This window comes from Solenopsis invicta, chromosome 11 (assembly GCF_016802725.1).
Source record: "Solenopsis invicta isolate M01_SB chromosome 11, UNIL_Sinv_3.0, whole genome shotgun sequence".
Taxonomy (NCBI): domain Eukaryota; kingdom Metazoa; phylum Arthropoda; class Insecta; order Hymenoptera; family Formicidae; genus Solenopsis; species Solenopsis invicta.
This window is the reverse complement of record NC_052674.1, coordinates 1,754,304-1,775,239: the sequence shown is the minus strand read 5'-3', so window position 1 is coordinate 1,775,239 and position 20,936 is coordinate 1,754,304. Positions and strand designations below refer to the sequence as shown.

Genomic DNA, 20,936 nt, shown 5'->3' with positions numbered 1-20,936 from the left:
GCACCATAAGCGACCCTCGTCGTGCAGTGAATCCGCGTAAACATGTGCCCACGTGTGGCGTTTATGCACACGTACGGGCCGCTCGTGATACGGCGGTTAATTATTACCGACGCCTTGTACTATTTATCCATTAAATGATCGTTGTTGATACGTTATACAGATTGCTTTGTATTCTGGCATGTCTGTGTTTAATGAATTTTGGTTGATACGTAAAACGTATCTAAATAATTAATGTAATCTAATAAGGGTGCTGAAGCTTCAGTCTACGCCAGGGAAAAAAGTCGACGAGGATTTTTGTCATTATCAGATATTAATTTAATACGTTTACTCCCTAGACATCGTAAGAATCTCTTTCTAATCAGTTATGTAAGCAGACTTCCTAAAAAAATTATTTCGTGTTGTGTTATGCATATATTCATGTTTTTAATTAGACATTTCTGATGTCTGAAATAGAGTCGAGTTTGCCTCTGCATTTACACGTATAATAATGCATGCGTGAGATACGGCCGTCCGTTTTCAGAGATCAAGTTTAAAGATATTTACACACCTCTTCAGGGATATTGATTACCCGGAAAGCATCGTAAATATTATCATGCTATCGTTCAAATAATGAAGTGACGTGAGACGACAAGTTTCTAGCATCCGCTTTGCGCGATACTCCGATTAGAAATACTAAATCTACCGTTGATAAGCGATACTTAATTGGACAACGTAGCTGCTCTAACGGTATACTGTGATTAATTCTGATGTAAGATTAATTCTGCATTTTTTTCCGCTCTTGTTTTATAAAATATTTGTACGTTAGATGGATTCTACATCCATTAATGAATGTATTCAGTTAATTAACTTGTACATTTTTCAAATCTCACATACGTTCTTTGTTAATTAATTTGAAGAAACATTAAAAATAAATTTGAAAATGCTTGAAAATTAAATAATATTTTTTGAATGTTTTAAATAAAACAATTTATTTATTTATAAATATGATTCACTATTTTTTTTTTAATATTAATTAATGAATAATACAATTGAAGAGTTTCCTACAAAAACCGAACAAATTCAAAAAGTTAAATTTTCAAAAAATAAAAGAAACTTTTTTTGAATCGTTTATTGTATAAATATACTAATTTTTCCCAAACGTAATGTAATAAAAACAAAGTTGTAAGCTTTGATTAATATTTTACGAATTCATTTAAAAGAAAAAAATAAAAAACCTCTGAACTTCTTTTGATTCTTGCAGGAATTTTATATTTATTATTTATTATTTATCCTATAATATTTTATCTTTTTTTGAAACATTTTTTGTATTAATAAATACAGATAAAAAAGGAAATATTAATTTAAAGTATAAAGCAATAATTTTTTTTATTTTTTACTTATACAATTTTATAAATTGCTTTTAATAGTTACATCTTTTTACATTCCTCTTTATATATAAATATGGTAATTTTTCTCTGACATATAACAAATATAAAGTTTTAGGCTTTGATGATTTAAAAGAAAAAAATTAAAAACTTCTGGACCTGTTCTTGCGGAAATTTTATATTTATTATCTATTTATATTCATAGTTTCTATTTTTTCTTTGATTCTGATCGGTGAATAAAAGTTCACAATGTGAATTGCTATTAACACAGAATAATTTTATGTCATAACCTAGATTTAAAAATAAAATGGATTTGTTTGATTTTTGTAGAAACTCTTGAATTGTGAAAAATAGTATTTTTCCTGTCAGATGGTTATTTATTTAGACTAATTGTATTATTTTGCAATTTTGAAACAAAAATTTAAAATATAAATTCCAATAGAATTTTATACCATACCATCAGATTTTGTCATATGCATTACGAAACATGATTCGCTTATCTTTGTGACTCGAAATATATCCATTTCCGGTCTAGCGAAATCTTATTTACCGGACAGGGTTCACGACGCAGTACCACGAGACTTTGGAAAAATCAATCCCTCTCGCTGCGCAGAGCCAGTGTCGGTGCAATTCATTTGCATGGGAATTGCACCCCACGGAGACGGCTGCACTCCGGTATCGATTTTAAGTGGACCGCCTGTTCCGTCAGCCTCCTGTCTCGTCTTCTCTTGGACAGAAGCTACTCGAAGTCGCGCAAGCGCCACCGTGGAAACTTCTTCCATGGATTTCACGAAAACCCCGAATCCTCGACTCGACCAAGAACATCACTGTCTTCCGCGGAATAGCATGAATTCTTTTTTTCGAAAGAGAAAGCCGAAATAACGACTGCGCGTGATTCATTTGCATCAAAAAGATATTTATTTTATAATTTATATAAAACTAAATGCAAGTGAAATTGTTTTTATTAAATTTTATATTTATAAATTTAAAAAAATCAAAGATTAAATTGAAGCAGTAAAATAAAATAAGATTTGTAATCGCGATTTTTAATACAATTGTTTCTTTTCGGGCTACAGGTATTTGTAAGATCGAATTAAAAGAGATTTTTGTGGACAAAATAAAGTCACGTTTTCCTCGAGGCGGACTGTAAGATAGCGGCGAATTTAAAATTAGTCAGGAATCTACAGCGAATTTTGCTTCGTTGCCGGAGCAGGATTAGCGAAGAAGAAAGAGAGAGGGAGAGAGAGAGAAGAGGTCTCGTCGTGCGAATTACGAATTATGCACAAGGCGGAAAGTAGCTACCGAACAAAAGTCGCTGGTTTAGGATCGCGGCCTTCGCTGGGTGTGTACTCGGGGAGGTGCGAGTGGATTAGGTATCCCTCGTGGCCAGTACGTAAGGACAATAAGCCAAAAAGTTGGTAAGGCAGGTATGGCGGGCGCCGTAACCCGTTATGAAGCTCAGGGGTGAAGTCAAGATTGTAATTAGCCGGCGCTAAGTTTCGAGGTTTCCCCGGTATATTTGCATGCGATACGCCCTCTTTACCCGCCACCTTCCTCCGTAGCCTCCGACTACCGACTGCGTCTCTACGCTAACCGCCTACAGACAGCACGCGTTTACGCGATTTCGTCGGCGCAATGAGGGCGTATGAGATAGAGGCGAAATGCGCAGCACGTATCAAAATTTCGTATCGCATGCCTCGGCATTCTCCGACAACTTGCCCTTCCTTAGCGAGCTTTAACGAGCGAACGCGCCTCACGCTTTTATATTTTTTCTATATTAAGATGAGAAGTCTCTCTCGCAAGTCTAGTCCTTGCGAAAATATTTTCTTACTTCTCGAAATAATTATTAGAAATTATATGTAAATTCATACATGAAATATTGTTTTCAACACTAAGATCTTACTATAACCATATGACTTTTTTTTTATTTAAATTGATTTATACAAATCTTGATTTTAGTTGTTTTTCTACATTAGCTTTACAAGACGTTCTCTGAATAGTATTTGTTATTGTGAAAAATATTACCAAGTACCTCGGTGGTTAAACTAAGACGTCCACACGGAATGTAGGAAGGTCAAACCTTGGGTGACGTAATAAATTTTCTGCAACCGATTTTTTACTTTATCCGAGATGGAAGGATCTTAGAGATGCTAATTGCTATCAATAATATTTTTCTAGTTCAGTTTAAAAGCTGTGTTCAAAACTGAATGTAACGTATAGATGAATAAAATTATATGTAAAATCACATGTGAAACATTATTTTAGATTTAGCACTTAGATTTTTTTATGACCGTATCCGTATGGTCCTTTCTCGATATAAATTGTTTTTTACACAATTAAGTTTCTAAAATTGAAAAGAAAATTGAGAAAAGAAGATTTTGCATCAAGAGTGTCATAAATTAAAAAGGGTTGTTTTTGAAGGTTTATTTTTATCATAGATGGGAATTCAGTTCACTGAATAAAGAGCTGATAATTTTTTTTATTCCACTACATTCGACTATTACACGAAAGTCGCATTTGAAATAATAGATTCTTCACTTCAATGATGTAATGTTTTAATAATTCAAAACGTTCAAACTTATTTTTCTGAAAATCTAGTTTTTTGAGTTACGTTATGGCTCTAGCAAATGAGCGATATGGACTTTGATGCTCTACATTTTATTAGAACAATGTTTTATTTTTACTCTCTAGTTACTCAAGTATATGACACTATTTAACTCAAATAGTACTTGGTATATCATTCAATTACTTCAGAATTTACTGCATATATTGCAATTTAAAAATTCATAATGTAATTATACGAATAATAATATAAATTAATGTCAAAGGCACGGCAAATAAAAATATATCGTCTTGCTCAAATGGGGACTTGGGTTATCGCTTATGCTGCCCGATGTAGATACAACGCAGTCTTTTGAAACTTCAATTTTGTTAGTTGAGACGTCGATGGCGTCCACGTGAATTTAGATTTAATCCCTGGGTGCCGGTATATATACGTAGCGAGCGTTACAAGCCGAGCGTGTCGATGAATAAATAACGACTCAGCAAACCTCTTCGACAATCGAAGCACCCGTACGCCAGGATGGAAGTTTTATTGTCAACGATCGCGGGTATCGAAGTGAATGAGCCCGGAATAAAAGGAGTCATTCGACTCTCGGAGGGGTGGCGGCGACGAGGGTCGGGCGGAGAAAGGTAGCGCGCCCTCTGTCTCTGTTAATGCATCGCCTCCGGAATGGCCGATTAATTCCAACTACGGGAAGGAAGCGACTATAACTCGTCTCCGAGGAAGCATTCTTAATCCGCGCACTCTTTATTCTCGGGCTTCGCTCTTGTTCCCTCCGACCCGACCTACCCTCCCCGAACCTCCATCGGGGGAAGAAATCTCTTACCCTCGTAGCAGAGACCGCGTGCACGTTCCTCGGTGTTCCACGAACAGCCAGAATACTGTCACTGGCAATACACGTTGTTTTGTTTGTCGAAAGAGGCCCGTTATTTTATGGCGGCTCGCTATAGTTTTTATTAGGACACCAGCTTATCGAAGAGGAAAAAACGCCGTTTTTGTTTATCCACGTTTATTCGATCATCCACGAAGCGTTTTTTTGCGGCTCTATTCGAATAATTTTGTATTATATAACGGATACATAAATTAGAAGCAAAAGGTAAGCGAAATCGGCAACAAAAATAGAGGAAATAATAGAATGTAATTAGTGCAATTTTTGAAACGTTTTAATTACTTAAGAATTATAATAGTACGCGTCTTTTCTCTGTGTCAAAGATCCATCTTTAAATCCTTAGAACATATCAGATTTTTAATTGATCATCACTTCTCAAAGGTAAATGACAATAAAACATCACCCAGAGCATCTTTGCCAAGATAGGCACCATGAGCATGCAAGTGAAGACCACAATCTTCAATCATGAAGGATCGTCTTGACAGAAAAAGAATGTGTTATAAATTTGAAAAATAAAGTTGATTATATATGTGCCCATAATATAATTAACTTCATTTTTTAATACGAACAATCGAAGTACCTTATCGATTATAGCTAGGTCTTAGTACTGATATTTATTTTTATTGTGATTTTAGATATCTTTTCAAGTTCACGAAAATGCGTGCCGAATAAATTTTTGGTCTTAAAACACGGTTCAAAGTGGAACAAGAAATAGCAATATTATGTTATTAAATTAAAAGTTAATTTAATAATAAATGATGTTAACATGTATTTAGTGTGATAATGATGCCAATGAGAACTCTTTCCCCTAAAAAACTGTAAAGAATTTGTTGCGAAAAATAACACCTTAGGGATCGAACTTGGAACCTCCCGATTTTCTTGAACGGTCTTAACCGTTTTGATCACTGAGGCTTTATTTATAATTAATTATTATTCCTTAAATTCGCACATCTCGAGAAGAATAAAATTGTAGAAGAAAGTTATCAATATCGTCATAGTAAGTCTCCTAAAGTGATATTCTTATTTCTCAGAATTTAAACACTGTACTTTAGTTGATAAAAGCATGATTTGCTTAAATAATTAAAGAATTATTATACTGTGAAAATAATATTCTTACGATTTTTTTTTGCAAATTGCATAATTTAAATAATAGTATATTTTTTATTATATTATTATTAAATTATTTTATTACTTTATGTTTATAACGTTTTAAAACTTTTTATTTTTATTTTTCACGTTCTTTTTTTTCTCATAGTGTGATTTTAACATAAAATCGGAGTGCACCGTAAACCGACACACCTGTCGGTAAGAAATAAACTTTATATAGAAAAAATCGTATAAGGTAGAATAAAAAAAAAGCATTAGAAAGTCTATCCATTAATATAATAATCTAAGCTAATCTTTACATATTTTGCTACATTGTGCGGAATAGTATAAAGTATTTTAAATCGATTTGTACAAATCAAGAAACTGTTTTAAATCGAAGTAACGGTTTTTTTATTGCAAAGAATTCTAAGAATGTTCTTATGCATTAACTTATATTTTATACAGCTTATTTTTATGGAAGACAAAGAAGAAAAAATCTAATATTATGTTATCTATTATGTCGGTTTTGCGATTTATTTTCTAAAATGTTCATTTTTGCTTATTTTACGAAAAATTTATTTATTGAGAAATTTGAAACAATATTCTAAAAACTATTATAAAAACTGCACTGATTTCAATGCAATTTGATGATTATTTTTCACGGATTGACGCGCAAAGTATAATAATATACGATTCGGATAATTTAAATATCGAAAAGCCATGTTATGTCGACGGTTTATTAATAATATGTACATTTCGAGAGACACAGTATATTCGAAATGTATTGTACATGCTATATTAAATTTCAAGTATATATGTTTGAATGATCTGTCGTGACTAAATTCGTGTTTGTTAATTACATCGTCTCGTATGGGACAATAAAATTGCTAACGTTGTTTAGAACATTTTTCGATCATTAATGAAACGTCCCGGATATAGAAAGGATCGATTTTAAATCGAGTCGCGACACATTGAATAAATATGCATAATAATCATTAATACTATATTTCAATATTTGCCAAGTATGTAAATTCGTTCATATTTCGATGACTTATTAAAGGCTTTTTGCCTTAAGATTCATTAGTTGCGTTAATCTGCGAGACATCATGGGTGTCAAGCGTAACCTAGAGCTCTCCATACTATTGTGTTTTTCTCATATTATTTTTTCATTATGATGTAATAAAATACGCATTATATTTGATTAACATTGGCAGCACTGCGTAAAATCTCACGATATCTTCGTATCGAGTGATTAGCGCGCGCGCGATCGTAATTAACGTGTTTTTGCGGGTAAGTGTTGTCTTACAATTAGTATAATGAAGTAGAAAGAATAAGAGAGGAGAAAGAGACCTTTGTGGGAGGCTTTGATCGACGGCGGAACAATCACAGGATGAATAATCTATTTGTTATTTTACATTAGTTTCTAGCAAACCTCTTCATAATTATTTCATGCATCGTGTAACAATTATGTTTGAAATATTAATTATTTTTAGTGCCACTATAATTTCACTGCTTAATGCAGCTTTAATATTACAATTTCATTGCTGCACATTATATCAATAAGTGACAAATTACTTTTTTGTTTTAATGTGTAGTAACGGACCTATAAGAATTTCAGAAATTAAAAAAGGGATTAAAAATATTTTTTTAGTTACACTTATTTCGACTAATTTAGTTAGTAGACTTGTTATTAAGATGTTTCAATTATATATTTATTTTTATATTTTATTCTCACGCTATGTTAATCTTTTTCGCTTATCCACATATACTTTTTTTATAACTTAATTTTGTTAAGAGCCTTTTTTGAACATAAATGAGCAATTTTTAAATAAACATTTTATCTTAAATTAGAAAAAAATTTTCATAAATTATATGTAAGGTAGCTGTTTTCAATATGGCTTAGTATTCAATGTGGCTTACTTGCTATGTAGTTATATGATAAATTAAACAAATAAAATTAGTATATTGTACAAATTGTCAATGTAAATTGTTTGCAACAATTGGCTGCTTAGTTTATGTGTTCTGTTGTTAGTAGTGAGGTCAATTAAAAGTAGAATTTTTGTGATTGTGATTTTCATGATTTAATATTTCGAGAAAGTTACTGTTTTATAACTATTAAGTGATGGTTGTTAATTTCTGCAATTCACACATATTATTGTAGCTCTATGTTTAATACTTTTTATGAAAAAGAGAAAAACATAATTAGGTCATGTTGAATTCGTAGATATTCAATATGACCTAAATGATACTTTTTCTACAAATCTTTATTGCATTTACATAAATATTTGAAATTGTTCAATATTTTAAATTAATGTTTAGAAATGTTTTCTATTTTGAATTTGACCATCAATTTTTAATTTTAAACCCAACAAAAAAATCAGAAAAAATCGCAAAACTTAGATAGGCCATACAGGATACAGTTACCTTACATAACAAAGTATTTGATATACTAAAATAATACAAAAATGTATTGCACTCTTGAACAATATTTATATATTCATTGATAAGAGTACAACAATACTATTTGAACTGCCACTTCGGCGGAAAAATTGCTAATTCGAGGTATTCGCATACGCTTTCCGCATATCCGGTCTCGCGCGGACTGGAAAGCATGGACGAAGTGAAGCTCGCCGAAACACGTACGGCAATTACAGTGGCCATCCCGGAAAATAGAGGGTCTCTATCCCACGATTGTTATCTACACGTGTTGTTTATTGATTGTCTCGTTGTCTCGAGGCAACCGGCAACGTACGTCGTAGGACCAAAAGCACGGCTGGCGGTAATTGCCACCGAGCGAAGAGGCGTAACAGAATGTACGCTGCGCGCGTGTTTTCGAAGAATTAAATTTCAGAAGGGATTAAATTTAAATGTATAGAGAGCGGGGCAGGGTAAAAGGATTTCCGTCGTAAATATCGCGAATCCGGAATAACTCGTATTTGTGCGCACGTACCAAGTTCTCGCGCGAATATCAGCGGGTATTAACGTATTATTAGACATAATCTTGTAAAAATGTATGCGGATACTACAAAGAATTTATTTTGAACTATCTAAATCTTAAATACAATCTATGAGAGGATTTTTCTACGACCGACTGCTGCCAACCGAAAGTTGGTAAAATCGCAGGAGTATAAGTTTTTTATATATTTATTATGTTACTTTGGATTTTTATATTATTGAAATATTCTAGTGTCAAAATCAATGAAATATTTATTGTCAAAGTTATTTCGTTAATTACGCGCCACGAGCTATTACATATTTTATAGTAAATTGTATCGTAATTAATTTATCAACTTACAAGAGGAGGAAGTGGAAACGCATTTTTAAAATGCGGTTTGTTGTAAAAGGTAGTCTTTTTCGTGTCTACATTAAGAATTCCAGATCTTATCTTCAGACAACCTTTACGGAAAGAGCGATTTAGCTAAAGTATGTGAAAATTTGAACTGTCCAATAAAATTTTTATACCAGATACAGATTTGAAAGTAACAACTTTGGACTAAATTGTCTTGCTGGCTTGTTTTTGATTTACTTTTTAACAAAATTTTTTCAATCTCAGGTACATAGTATTGATTCCATGACAAAATAGTTTTGTGATCATTTATGAAATTTTTTTACTGCCAAAAAGGAACTGCATAATAAAATAATAGAAAAATGTATTTGTGCTGTAATATATTAAATATATTTGATAAAAATTGATCGATTTTATGCAATAAAATTTTATGCAATAATATTTATATGTTGTATCATAAGAGCAGCTCAGTTATTCTTACAAAAAATTTCAAACTAAAACATTTTGATTAAAGTGTATTTATCTGGAAATTCATTTAACATACATGCCCAAGAACTCATAAGATTATTGATTATTAACAAAGTTAGGCAAATATTTCTGCAATCCGCAATTACATTGCAGATCCAAGTGTATGAAACGTGTAGTCACTTTTTATGCATTAAATTAAATTTATGCGTGTAATTTTTTTACTTCTTACACGCTTAGACGTGAATCAATAGAAGCATAAAAAAAATTACACGTATAAATACGTAAAAAGCGAGTACATAATTTTACACACAAAAATACACACTTGAATTTGCAATGTAACGTCGTCCCTGGGACCGAGTCGGCAGTAGAACGGCACGAGCATCGATACATATCAATTGCAAGTCCAAATCTTGGACAGCGGCAATGTAAAATGATCGACGAGACACGCGACGCGAGTGCGTCGCGAGCGATCAGGGTCGCGAGAGTAAAAACAACAACAGCAAACAATAGGTTACTCACCCCCTCCGCGGTCGCCCAGCACCGACCAAGCCTCTGCTGTTCCAAGCGCTGCTTTCTCCATAGTTCTTACACGCGCGCGCGCGCGCGCTTATTACCGAAACGCAACAAATACAGGATCAATTGCGCAGGCCGTACGTAATTCCCGATTAAACGCAATTCGAGAGCGCTTCGCTGCGCTGCGTCCGCTCCGTGGCGTTCCGTTGGCGGGAAAGAGCGACGATAGTTGATGACGTCACGTCGGCAGGTTCACTCCGATTTATCGCCGCGACACTCGACGCGAGTCAAGATAGAGTTAAGATGCCGAATCGACGCGGTTAACTTTCACTTTCTACATATGCGTATTAGCCGTCTCGATTAGTCGTCTCGATTTCGGGATCTTAACTCTCGCTTGACTCGCGTCGAGTCGCAGCGATAAATCGAAGTGAACTTGCCGGCGTGACGTCATCCGCTATCGACGCTCTTTCCCGCCAACGGAACGCCACGGAGCGGACGCAGCGCAGCGAGGCGCTCCTAAATCACATTTAATCGGGATACGTATGCAATCTGCTCGATTGATTCTGTATTGGTTGCGTTTCGGTAATAAGCGCGCGCGTCTGAATGCTATGGAGAAGCAGCGCTGCGAAGGATTTAGGGGAAATGAGCAGCAGAAACTTGGTCGGCGCGCCGGGCAGCGGGACCGGGGAGAAGGGTAACCTATCATTTGTTTATTTACTCGCGCGGCACTAATCGCTCGTGACGCACTTGCGTCGCGCGTCTCGTCCGTCGTTTTATATCACAGCTGTCCAAGATTTGTAGTTTTAGGCTTGCAATCGATATGTATCAATGCTCGTGCATACTGCTGTTTCCTAATCGTATCGTAATCATTGCTTCGTAGCGCTCGAGGAGCAGCAGAGGCTTAGTCGGCGTCGTCGGTCGGCGATGAGCAGCGCGACGGTGGAGAGCGGTGAGTAATCTATTATTTATTTGTTGTTATTTACTCGCGCGGTATCGAGGCTCATGCCGTTCTACTGCCGTTTTCTAATCACATCATAACTATTGTCTCGTAGAGCGCGCGACTCGATTTAAGGGATGCCACTACATTACAAATCCAAGTATATTTTTGTGTATAAAATTATGTAGTCACTTTTTACGCATTTAGGTGCGTGTAATTTTTCTATATGCTTAGACGTGATATTTAATATTGATGCACGTCTAAGCGTTTAACAAATGCAAAAATTACACGCATAAATTTAATTTACTACATAAAAGATGCAAATGCGTAAAAAGTGACTACAACATTTTACACGCTTGGATTTGCAATGTGCAGAGAAAATCTTTAACCTCCTTATCAATATATTCATCATTGTAACACTTTGACGATATGACTATGCGAGAATGCAATAACACCGACTATTTAAGTCCGATAAATTTTTTATTTTGAAAAATCACAATACGAATTTCTCGGTCGGATTAAACAGATGTATATCATTTGAAAATAAAGATCTAGCGACTAGCGTAGTAATATTAATGTTTTTGACATTACCTCGGCTGCAAAAGTTCAACGTTTTAAAAATATTTTAATGAAAAATCAAAATTATAATGATGATACAGTTCTTTAAGCGGCTTGTCGCAACTTTGAGAAGGAATTCAAACAATCCTCAAAACTGATAAGATATTGAAATTTTTTACAGCACTATCTTCCTATTTTTGATAAAAGATAATTATTTATAAGTTAGCAAAATTCTTCTGTGATCATCTAGCAAAAATGTTTTGTAGTTTTGTAGTTTTTCCAAAATTAATAATAAATATAAAATGTTTGAATCGCTTAACTATTTGGTAAAATAACAAGAAAAAAAAACGGAAAAGTCAAGTATCGCAATATTCCAGCATCAATAAATATAATTCGGATTATATAATGATTTTTATTACTTCAACAGTGGAGTAGCATGAGTAGTACTCCGGTAGCCTGAACTCGTATTAATCCAAATTGTATACGCATTGAAAAAAGAGTCAATCCTAAAATATTTTATTATAATACTTAATTTTTTATCCTCCTTTTCCTACGATGTATCATGCTGTCGAATACTTTATCGATTCTGTGACATCAAAATTTTTGTACTTATTTTTAATTTTTGAAAAAACTAAAGGATGTCTGAAGCTGGGGTTTGGGATTCTGAATACACACGCGAATACATACAACGACTATTTTTCTACAATAAGCCACATTTTAAAAAAGCGTTCCCACTTCTAATCCTCTCCTCGTTAGCCCAAAGAAATAAGAGTTTCTAAGACTGAAGAAGAAGAAAGATGGTAGGCATCTCGGTCACGCGTGTACTTTCTCGATCTGTTATTCGTCATATTTTCTAAAGCACTGACAGAGTTTCCATTAGCTTATCGAGTTAAACTTTCGATAAAAAGCATGAGTTACGGGGATCTTCCTGTATAGCCGATGAAATTCCAGAGGAAGGTTCGAACCGATCTCGACGGCAGTTCCACATCCAATTTTCCTTGCATGATCCCGCGATGAACGGCGCGTATCGGGAGACTTCCGCTGGTGTGGAGAGAGTACTCCTCTCCCCATACGAATCGACGAATGCAAGCATTGCTGCGAATTCCTTAGAGAAATCTTCGCGGCGTTACATCATCCGGCGTGCTGGCAACAAATTTGTTTCGCATTGTGCCACCTACCGCGCGAGAAATGCCCGAGATACATTCGTGTCCCTGCGCGTGCTTGCCGAGGGAAGAATGGGATATACAGCCGAAGAGAATGACTACCAAGTAGTTCGACAGATTCTTACCGTTCTCTCGTTCAACAAATTCCTTCGGCAGCTACAGAACGCCCGCGGATGCGCAATCTCGGATGCGGATGCGGTTATGCTTCTAATCATAGCATGTGGAAAATAGACTCACAGAATCAAAATTATCAATCGAAAAATTCAAACTCTTTCTTCTCTCTGTTCCCCGTGCGTCGAATGAACTGTAATGGTAGTATATAAAAAAAGATATTCGTTTGTACGTTAGTACTGATACCAATTCCATCAGTCTATCGCTTCTGCACACGATAAAACCATATACAAGCCACTTTTCATTAAAATAACAAATCCATTTACTGCCATATGTCGTGTAATTATAATAATTTAGCACACGCTGGATCGTATTCCCTTATAATCGTTTCCCTTGTTCCCCTCTTTCGGTCAAGCGAAATTGGCAGCCGCCGATGTTCTTCGGAGCGAGTCATCGGCGCATTTCGCGCGTTAATCGCCATTCCGTCGTCTATGGTCGATACCATATCCTCGCGACGACGCGTCGTGGAAGCGATGCCTTAGTCGGCACCTATGCACACGCGGGTGTGCGAGAGAGCGCGAGATACCTGACTACGTGTACGCCGTTAACGGGCTGCCATTTTCGATAAGAGGCGTTGCAAGGACGACACTGATCGCGCGCGACGTGTAGGCAAGCTGCTCGTAAAGTGTTTAGTTGAGGGCAGGTGGGGAGGAGGGCTCGCCGGAATGGGGTGGATGAGTTAAACTACACGAGGTCTGACGGTAATAATTGAGTGCCGCTCTGTCTAGTTAGCACCTTGTACCGCCGGCTGACTCTCGTCACTTTATCGACTAAACGACAGCGATGCGTGACAAATCCATCTTGTCTTAACCGCCGACGCCGAGTCGATTATCGACGGGATCTCAAAACGGCGCAGTCGACGCGAGATTAACACGTCGCATGCGGAAACGGCGGTGCCGATGCATGTCAAAAGACAATTTTACGGTTTAAAGGGATGTTAGATGTACAGAGAAGACAGTAGAAGAAAAAATTATTTTCATTTATAGTATAAGTTGTATATTTCTCACCAGGATAGTTTCGCTATTTATATCGATAGCATTTAACGTTAGAAAAGTATGATACTTAAGCCGAATAACGTCCAACGTTAAATGAGACTCCATTTTTTTAATTTTAATATCAAAACTATTATAATTATAATACTAAAACGCACCTAGAGTATATGCTTAAAAGATGTGTCGTGAGAAGTAGGTAAAAAGGGGACGGGAAATAAAAATCGGCAGCTACGCGTCTGTTAAGTGCAACGAAAATTTTGTGATCAAGTAGGTGTATACTTTTATAAAAATTTATTGCAAAGTTTATTAAATAGTAAAATATACATTATTTTCTGGTTTATTAACGTTCTATAATATATTTAATTTTTCAACCAGAGAAATTAACAAATAAATGTCAATATTTTGGAACATATATTATATATTTTTTAAAAAGAAAACAACTAAACGTCAAAACGTTATACATGGCTATTGTTATTTGTGTGTAAGTTTACACCGGTGGATAACGATTTTCAATGCTGCTAATTTTTGAACAGCGGAAATGGCAAACAGCTGGAAATTTTTAAAGACGACAAGATTAATTAAAGATTAAATTAAAGGTAATTGTTATGTTTAAGAGTACAGTAAATCCTGATAGATTTTGTTTTTGTGATTAATACTCGTTTTAAAAGTGATTTAAAAAATAACGTTTAGTTTCTTTGTTATTTTTTATTTATTTTTTATTTGAGTTTTATTATATTTATAAGCATGAAGCCTAATGTCAGAGTTAAAAATATTTTTATTTGTTTTTATTTACAAATATTAAATATGGAAGATGAATTTTATTTTTGTGAGCAACTAAAGTAACAGTTTTATTCTCAATTGATTTCAAGAGTTTTGAAAAAATAAAATAAGTGGACCTTATTCAGTTTAGATACCCCTTAAGTTACAAGTAATTTTTAGAAAATATTAAACAAATTGGTAATACATTGAAGTCAGATAAAACTTTCGAGTGCGAAGTGTATCGATCAAAAACCGAGACGGTGAAATTCTGATCGGACGTCTGGAATTGGAGTGGGCTTAATCCCCCGCGAACTTTGCGCGACTCTCTCCAGAGTCGTATGTCGAATGTGTGAGTAATAAAGGCACGCAAGTTCGATCGTTAACACGATCTAAAATTCTACTGAAGGGAGTTGCCAAAGTTGGTGAATTTACAACGTTTCTATGGAAAGTAGCCAATGTAAAAGATATTTGCGGGACTCCCTTTCACGCGATTCGCCGCTTCGTGTCTCTCCGGACGATATCTCCCGGACTACCCTCGTCACATTCTTTTCCCATAAAAGCGTAGAAGTGTCTCTCCGCTTGCGCTCTCGCCGAGCGATTCGACGCGAATTTCAGCGTCATTGCGCGCCCGAGCGAGCTTGCTAATTACCGTCGGTATAACAACGCGCTTCGCCCGCTCCGATAAAAAGTAATGATTCATTTCGCGCAACGCTCGTCGGTTTATCTGTTTCTGGCGCTGGCGGAGGAATCGTTCTTGCAACTAAACAGCAGCAGCGCGCCGTGCGGCAAGGAAGATTTACGTGACGCGGTGCCGGGAGAGAGAAGATATCAGACACAGGGAGGGAAGTGTCTGGCTCGTTTCTCCGTACACTTTTTCGGTATCCCTTACCTCCCCATCTTCCTTTCCTCCTCACCCCCTCACCCCCTCCGCTTCCGCTGCTCCCTGACCGGCTCGCGAGAGATGGCGAACGCGGGATCGGGATCTTGCAGACGAGTTAACGCCGCCGGAGAACGCAAGAAAAGCGCCGGCGAACGAATGGTAGTCGGCCAAGATCTGCCGAGTTCGGCTCTCGAGTGAATAATTAAATTACGCGAGCGAGAGATCGCGCGACTGCCTGCAGTAAGAGGAGGGGGCGGCCCCCGGGTGGCTGGGGCCAGGTGGCGAGAAGGGCGAGGGAGCAGGCTCAAAGTTGAAATTTCACGCGCCATTGTTCGATCCCGCCGAAGGAATAGGAGTTAGAAGCATTTAGGGAGCGGCAAGCAGGCACGGGGCTGTGAATTACGGTCGAAGATACGGCGAGACGTGGCGTAGAGGCGAAGGGATGCCGTGGATCGGCGACGGCAGAGGTGGTAGAGGAGGGCGGTCGGGGCTGAGACTTTAATTCCAGGCTACATCCACGCGGGGTAACGGAGCCACGCTTCTTCGGCCTAAACGACTTCGATTTCGACTCCGCGCGGCGAAACGAGATTAATCGCATCCCTTTTGTTCTTCTCACGGTCGTGGCATACGACGCGACGCGCGCACCGCATGATCGTGACAACTTTTATTTACTTTCTCTCTCGCGACGAATGTTTAACGATTACCGTTGAATTTGGTTTCTGCTTCTTAACCGCTCGTATCCATTGCATATATTTACGCGTATTTTTCCATGTAAATTTCTCATTATATGTCGGAGCATAGCGCGACGTGCGTGGACTTGGCTACCCTTTTGGCAATGCAAATGCAATCCACCCGTATGGTGGTGCGTATGCGACGAAGAAACGTCCGAGGTGAAAGGCTGCGCGAAGCGGTCGGTGCAGCGTTGCGAGGGAGCAAAGAGTGGACGGAACGGGAAGGAGAAAGAAGAAGGAGAAGAAGAAGGAGGAGAGGGGGAGGGGGGAAGAAGAGGGACCCGCATTCTCGGAGATTATCGTGCTCGCCATCAGCGTATCACGGCGTCAGAGGACAAGATTTATATGTAGAGTTTATTGTCGCTGAGTCCGCCCTACTGCGTTTTATGGATGTTTTTCGAAGGAGCGCTGCCGCCCGCGTGATCTATCGCGGCACCCTCGCTCTTCCACCCTCTCCTTCTCACTCTGTCACCGAGCTCTTCTCTCTCTCTTTTTCTCTCCGCTTCTCTCTCCTTCCCCGTTGTTCTCTCTCTCTCTCTCTCTCTCTCTCTTTCTCTGTTTTCTTCTCCTCTCTCTCTCTCTCTCTTTCTCTGTTTTCTTCTCCTTCCCTCCCCCGCTCTGATTCGGTACACGAGGGTGGCGCTGAGGGAGACAGAGAGATTCCTAATGAACGCTACGACGAAATCTCTCTTTTCTTCTCTTTCTCTCGCGTCTTCTCTCTCTTCCATCTCGCGGCGACTCTCCGGTTATCTCTCCCTTTCTCTCTTTCACTTTTTACCACGCTGCCTCCACACTCTCTTTCTCTCTGACTCGTTTCTGTAGTCAGCGCCACGTCGTTCGCCCCACACATTAACGCGAGATTTATACCGCAGAATCCTGGACGATATCGCATTTACATTTTTGTCGCATCACTATAAACCACCTACCTACCTACGTTAAACTACCCCGTCTCCCTCTGCCACCCTTCCTCCCTCCCTCCCTCCTCCCCCCGCTATCGTGCGCTCCGGACGCGACCGGGGCACGAGCAGTATTTCATGATCGAGCGAGCTTTGTTTCGTAACGCGCGCGATTTCGCGGAGGTCGCGCGGCTTGATTCGTTGTTTCGCTCGCTTCGGCTGTCTGCGAGCGATTTCCACTGAGAAAAATGTGAACGTGCGCCATGTTTCTCGCGACAGTTACTTTGCGTTTTAATGTCTCGACGCTTTATTATCCAAGCTTTAAATTATTGATGAGCCACGCACACCGTCATCCGATCGGTGCTGATCATTATATCGTTATTTTAAAAAAAACTGAGTAAATATAACGTGTGCAGTCCTATTTTGAATGAAATTATCACGCCATCTGTGGAGACTGAAATATTTTAGTAATTTTAACAACATATATACAAGTCTCATAGAAATGAGTCACATTAAACGGTCGACAGCTGGTTTAGGAAGATCAGCATTATTTTTGCAACAATCTGCAAGTTGATAAAATGATTCTTATATTGTACGAGATAACGAGCCGCGTCTGAAAGTACTACGCAATTTCACTTTCGCCCTAGCTGCAATAGCGACCCGGTGACGATTTGTGGAGGGCAAAAATGCGGCTCGTCTTTCGGATGTGTGAACGCGCCACGATGGCGACCGACCCCGATTCCACATAAACACGTGAACGGTAGAGGGAGATACATGGCGGCAGTATGTTACACGTGTTACCGGCCGGCACGTACGGGTTACGTCCGGCAGTCAATCGCTCTAATACTCGCACTCGGTGCGGCACACTATGTGTACCGGTGGTCGTGTGCACCGCGATGCACAGGCCGTATACCGTTTCAACCCCTCGGCCCTCCCGTCCGCTTACCACCCTCTCGTCGCGACCCTCTCCACCGCTCTTCGCAGGAACTACATCACCAAGTGATTACCTCCACCTCGTCCCACGTGTACCCTCGTTGGTGCCATCGGCGTCGCGCTCACCGGACGCATTCACCGTCCGCGATCGTTTCCTAAACCTCTGCGGCCTGTCACCGCGCATCATCGCGCCGTGCCGAGTTCTCGAAAAAGTTGGCGAGATTGATGTTTCGACGCTCCGCATCACCTCGCACTTCGACAAGCCCGTACGTTATTTCGGTTTTTGGTCCGTCGCGTCGTTACCCGCATCGTTTGTCCTGTACCGCCGAGCAATATCCGCCGAGTTTTCGGTCTCTTGCCTGAAAAGCCATAAATCGCCTTTACGATACTATCTCATAATTTTGTTTCGCGATGATAAACGTAGACCCAGTGACATCATCCACAATGTTCTATGGCGTAAATTAAGGGTTTACATATATTTAAGATGCTTCTACACGCGTCTTAACTCAAAAACATCGAATAATAAATTGATGATTGTTAATTAATAACGCTACAAGTACGATAGATAAGTATAATGTAACGCGATTACGTGACCCCTTTTATCGCAGTAGCTTTATCGCAGCGGAAACATTGTTTACAACACGTTGCTCGAAACACGTAATCTCACGGTAACTGTGTTTCTATCTCAAATGTTAAAAATGTGTTTCACGTATCAGCGCACACATCAGACTACATAATAATGCAAGGGCGATAATAGATTGTCTTAGCGACAACACTCTTCGCCCTCACGGTGCAAGTTTACCGCTTGCATTGCGAAATCGAGTGGCGGGCTCCGCGATGCGGAAAATCGCGCACTCCAAATCCATCCGATGCAAACGGCGCGGAGCGGCGCCGGGTATCGTTAGCGCAAACCGACCGTAATTGGCGTGGTGTTTAATTCAAGTTAAAAGCAAAGCCCCATCGCCCCGTTGTCTCCGCGGATCCTCCGCCGTTAGCTTAGACGTAGCCGTGGCGCTTCGCGTGACGCGCGCGTTCGTAGACCAATTAAGATTACTTTCATCGGGCGTCGCCGGATTATTCACGCCACCCCTGGCAGCCTTATTATGCGTGTTTAACAAAGCTGAGCTGATTATATCAATAAATTAAGGAAAGCTGCAACCTCTTCCCCTCCCGTGCCAAGCAACCCCCGTTTCCCCTCCGGGCTACATCGTAACCCGTGGGAGTCCGGTGCGCCGTAGTCCCGGAGCCGCTTTACCAAGGCGTACATCACCGACGTCCAGGTCGCTCCGCCCTGAGTTATGCTCGACAATTATACCTATCTACCCGCGTGGTGGGCGTTATTATCATATTATACCGCGTTACCCCTCGCGTCTGCATGTGTACCCGCGCGCGCGCGCGAACATACGTGTCCATGTGCTGCATGTGCGTTCACGCCCGTCTGTGTGAACTTACCTACGGTTGACGTCGCGGAATACCGAGGTCGACGTCCCGATCCATAACGTCGCGTCGTACGGGCCGCGGCTCCTTGGTAGTTATGTTTTATTAGAAACGTCCTTATTCGTCGCGCCACACGATGCCTTCCCTCCGTTTTATGATATGTTCCCGCGTTTTTTTGCTCTGCCATTTCTTATCTGATACTCTTGAAGAGTGTATTTTTTTCTATCTGATTTGATTCTTGATTTACGAAGCGTAACGATGTTATGTTTTCGCTATATCGTTGAATTAACGTGATACGAGAAAAGGGAAAGAAACACACACATTCGCGTTTTAAACCCTCCGGCCTTTATTCCATATAAATATTCGTAACTTTGCTTTATACAATTAGATCAATTATATAGTCCTGTATGAAATCATTTAATCAAATCGCCTTAAGGAGGCAGTATAAAAGTTCAAAGATAGGTATCGGCTCGCCGAGTTCAGTCGATCGATGCGTGTCTCTGCGGGCAATCGGGCTTCGAGCCAAAGCCTGTGCTCTGTGGGACGTCCGTGAAAAATCCCTGAATTATGATAATGGCGCCGACATAATGCGATCCAATGAGGCAATCAAGGGGTGGCGGCAGGGCAGCGGCGGCGGCGGCGGCGGCGGCAGCGGCGGCGGCGGCGGCGGTGGCGGGCGTCGGTTGACGGTATCGATGGCCGATGTCGGTGTTGCGGGGTGGCGCGAGTTACGCGTCCCAGGGTCGTATTAGTGTTACTGGCCACCGAGCCGAGCCGAACGAGCAGGGCGATCTATGTGTCGGGGACGATACAGTGCGTGTAGCGGGTATAATTGCCGTTGGTGGGCAGCAGTTGCTCTAGGAGGACCCGTTTCCATCAATCAGCCCGCGCTAAACACCCGCCCGCGCACCGCTCGCGCGCGGAATCGCACGACTCGCCGGCCGATCGCAATTGCCCCGAATGCGGTCCGCCCGCACGATCTATGTCTCGCGGCGGATTGCCGGGGGCGCACGAGAGGATTTCCTCTCGTGCTGTTCGCGAGGCATCGAAATATCGTTTCTTTTTTTTCCAGTTCACCGCGGAACAAATCGTTCGTCGTTTTTATAAGACGTGGACGATGCGCGATCAGTACCTCGCGGCAAATTGGCTAAATCCATTTACTTTGTTCGCACCGGCGAAACATCGTTTTTCAGCAACTGTTGTCGCGATCGCATCTCCATATGTATATTTATACGTTGTTCTGTAAAACACGTAACACGATAGACACAATCTGTATGAGTTGTCGCGAAATTCATATACACATCACTGTC

General features: G+C 39.6%; 1 long non-coding RNA gene across 1 annotated transcript in view; it reads left to right on the top strand.

Moving 5' to 3' along the window:
• The window catches only part of LOC120358919, a 127,093-nt gene that overhangs the window by 28,955 nt on the left and 77,202 nt on the right, over nt 1-20,936 (top strand). The window contains exon 3 of the long non-coding RNA XR_005575814.1: nt 11,050-11,118. This is a non-coding gene — a long non-coding RNA (uncharacterized LOC120358919). The remainder of the gene's footprint in view (nt 1-11,049; nt 11,119-20,936) is intronic.